Source organism: Cicer arietinum, chromosome 3, assembly GCF_000331145.2.
Source record: "Cicer arietinum cultivar CDC Frontier isolate Library 1 chromosome 3, Cicar.CDCFrontier_v2.0, whole genome shotgun sequence".
NCBI classification, from domain to species: Eukaryota; Viridiplantae; Streptophyta; class Magnoliopsida; order Fabales; family Fabaceae; genus Cicer; species Cicer arietinum.
The window spans coordinates 27819556-27823596 of NC_021162.2; the positions used below are offsets into that span (position 1 = coordinate 27819556).

Genomic DNA, 4041 nt, shown 5'->3' on the forward strand with positions numbered 1-4041 from the left:
CATACATCATAACAAATTATACAAATTAAATTAGCAACAACCCAAACAAATCAAGAGCGTGTTTTAACTAATAAAGGAAAATTCTAGGTTGTTTCTAGTAAATTGTTGGTAAGTTAATCAAATCAAATGAAAATCAATCACATACATTCCATTCATTTTGTTTTATAATTTAAGTTTGATATAGTTAATAGAGTTTAGATGACTAATTTTAATTGGTCTTGGTAACATTCCCATAATTTTTTAAAGACAACTCAATGTGTCACCAAGAACAAATGTTACAAATTTTAGGTGAAATATAAATGTATGTTTCTATTTAGACATTTTGCATTTGTCAACATACTAAGTAATAGGTGTATTTATTTTATTTTTATTTTATTAAATGTAAAGTTTCTAATTAAAAGGTATATTTATTTTATTTTATTTTCAAACACATCCCATATTAATACTATTAATTTATGTTGAAACACAAAAATGTCAAATTGAAAATATTCATGTATAAAAGGGGTATTTTAGGAACATCAACAAAAAAATTGATACCTTATACTCAATACTTACTTTTCTTAATATTCCTAGAAAAGAAAATGAAAACTTGTAATTAAGGATGGAAATAGTATTCTTAATATTTATAATTAAGGATGGAAATATTAATAAAAATTAAAACGTAAACACACACTAAATTTTTACGTTTCAAAAACATGATATTTTCTTACAAATAATAACAATAATTTTATAACTCATATAACTTTGAAAACTGAAAAATAAAACAAGTGAAAACACTAAATCTTAAACAACACAAATAATTATTAAATAGAGAAACTCATTCAAAAGATACTATTGATGTCCAAAGATCTCTACCCATACTACAAAATCAACGATGATAAAAAAAACTCTTAAAATAAAGTGAAGCACAAGCCTCTAATACTCCAGTTCCACAAAAAAAAACTCCATTGATTGTTTGTCATGATCGTGTTGAATATACCCTACATACAAATATATTATAGAGGAGACGTAAGAAAGATGTGGGTTTATCTTTAGCATGTAAAATGAATAAAGTCATACATATATTAACACACTTTCATGAATCTTATATAGATGGATGAACTTTCAATGTTAAAACATGCACTAGAAATTCATGTGAGGCCAAAAATAACTTTGAAAAACATGGCTTGAGAGGTTATGCTTTATGGCAAAGTGCAACACTCCTCTAGATTGTATTTATTTAGCGTGCACTCTTACTAACACTAGTTGTACGATGACATTCTCAAGATAACAGTTTAAAGTGTAAACTCAATAAATTATTCTCCTCTCATAAAATCTAAAATCAATTTTAAATTTCTTAGATGGTATATTAAACACCAAGTCCATATATATATATATATATATATATATATATATATATATATATATATATATAAATATCCTTAAACACCTTAAAGACACACACATATATAATTAACAAGCGAACACAGCTAATTTCATAATAAAATTTAATACGCTTATAAATTTATTAAAAAATTGGAAGTTGAAGCCTTAAACATAATAGATAAATCAAATATAAGAGAAACAACATTAATTATGATGAGTAAATAAAAATAATTAAAGGTTGTAACATAATAGAAAAATGTTTTTTTTTTAACTTACCTATTAATTTGAGCAGCGACAATTACCCTCTGAGCAAAATCCATAGCGATGAAGTGGACAATTGAAATTTAGACAATCGATGTCTGACATACATCTTATAGCTGTAATATATAAAATAAGAATAAAAAATATTATTGAAAAAATATTAAAAATTTTGTAGAACATGAAAATATGAAAATGAACTTACCATCAACATCGACTACAACAAGAAATAGAAACACAAAAAGGATCATAGTATAAAAAACCTTGAAAGTTTTAGCAATTTTTATTCTACCTTTGCATGCAACAAATACAAAATTGTTTGATCACTTTATACCGTAAAAAACCTCATGCTATACTTATTTCAATTGAATAGTTTTTTGTACAACGAAGTATCATGTTTGTCCCTTTAAGTCGTGTAATTGATCACTTGACCTTAGAGTATATTTTTAATTTTTTATTTCTTATATATCCTTTCATATTAGAATGAGGTTAAAAACCAACTATATGTTTCAATTAAATAGCTATTAGAATATATATTCAACTAAAAAAAACATTTCTATATTAAATTTTTTATTAAATGTCTCTTAAGCCAAATACGAAATACAACGGAGTTAAAATTGATTATAATATAGATTATTTGAATTTGATATGATAAAATCTTTCTTGACCGCTATTGAGGACACTTATCTATTTTATTGCAAATAAATCGACTTTATAGGACCGTTAGATATTATATTTAAATTAACCATGTTAATTTGAACTACAACCTTAGCGCACCGGGCCTATTTTCATATGAGCCCAACATTAGTGAGAGAAAAAAAAAACTGCTTCTATATAGAAATAAGGGAATGCATATTCATAGATAATCACAAGTTCGAGGAAAACTTACTTGATTTAGTCGATTAATTTTAAATGAGAACTTAATTATAATCGGTCAAAATAATAGAATGTAGGAACTACACTTTAAAATCTTACTTGTACTCTATAAATACCAATGTACAAATCATAATAAACTTACATCAACAAAAATAAACCTTTTTTACTTGTAGTTTATCTACTCTTCAAATTTTCGTACGTTATTTTCATTATTTTTAAATAGTTATCTACATAAATTGTCGAAATTAACACTCTTTGGAACATTTTAGGAATTCACAACCAATCAACCATTTTTTTATTGATGTAATTGCATATGGTTATTACAATATAGTATTACAATTATAATGTTTTACTAAAATTAATTTTTTGAAATACAATAATTTATAATATTTTTATTAAATATTTTATTTTTTGCAACTGTTATAAAGCGTTGTAGCACCTTAATTAAAAAAAACTTACCAGGAAGGTTTTAACTTCGCAACAATGTAAAATCGTTTGCATTGTAAATTTGATAAACCATTCTTTAAGAGGTAGCTACAAATACAGTTTTTACAAAGTATTGTTGTTTAAAAAGAAAATCGTTGTGTAAGGTAAATGTAATGCTTCGGTTCCCTATGAAAAGAAAATCGTTCTCGTAGATTATGGCATTGGTGTTTTAACGTGAATCAACAGTTTTTATGTGTTGCAGTATGACAAAAATTTTGTAGTATTGCTAAATAGATGTGATATTATTGATATTGATCATAGAGTTTACAAATAAAGCTTGTCTACAATTAAAACTAAAGTGAAACATAAGTATATAAATAACTTTGTAAAAATAGAGTTTATATAACAAAATTGACAATGAGATAACAATAGAATGATTTGTGAGGCTCTCTTAATATATTATAAAGATAAATATAATAATTAAATTTTATTTAGAATTAAAATGGATAGCAATTTTATACTGTCTATTTTCATGATAGTACTTTATAATCATTTTATATATATTGTTCAAATATGTTAATGCTCATTAACTTAATTTAATTAAAGCTACAGTGAATTGTAAAAAAAATAAAATATAAACCTCCAGTAAATAAAACTTCATTGAACCTACGTGAAGGGTGGTATAAAACTTCATTGAATTAAAGAATTCCCCAAGATAATGTGTAAATCGGATTTACTGGTATAAATTAAAAGCCTATAAATTAATATTAGACCAATGCCCATGTATGATGTCACTACGCGAAAAAACGCATTTTACAGCGCTTTTTTTAAGCCATTTACAGCGCTTTTTCAAAAAAATAAGCGCTGTGGAAAAAGCGCTATAAAACATGTAAATACAACGCGCGCTTGTTATGCACATTTTACAGCGCTTCTTCACAAAAAGCGTTGTAATATGCACCCCATTATATGAGTTATGGGTGTGCATATTACAGCGCTTTCTCAAACAAGCGCTGTAATATGCCCAACCATAATTCATATATGGGTGGGCATATTACAGCGCTTTCTCACAAAAGTGCTGTAATATGCCCACCCATAACTCATATAATGGGGTGCATA

General features: G+C 25.7%; 1 long non-coding RNA gene across 1 annotated transcript; it reads right to left on the reverse strand.

The window, feature by feature from the left end:
* Positions 1-777: 777 nt before the first annotated feature.
* On the reverse strand, positions 778-1976 carry LOC105853043 (uncharacterized). Its single transcript, XR_001144937.3, has 3 exons — positions 1829-1976; positions 1642-1742; positions 778-980 (listed from the first exon to the last, which is right to left on the reverse strand). It is a non-coding gene; the product is annotated as an uncharacterized lncRNA (long non-coding RNA).
* Between the last annotated feature and the right edge of the window lie 2065 nt (positions 1977-4041).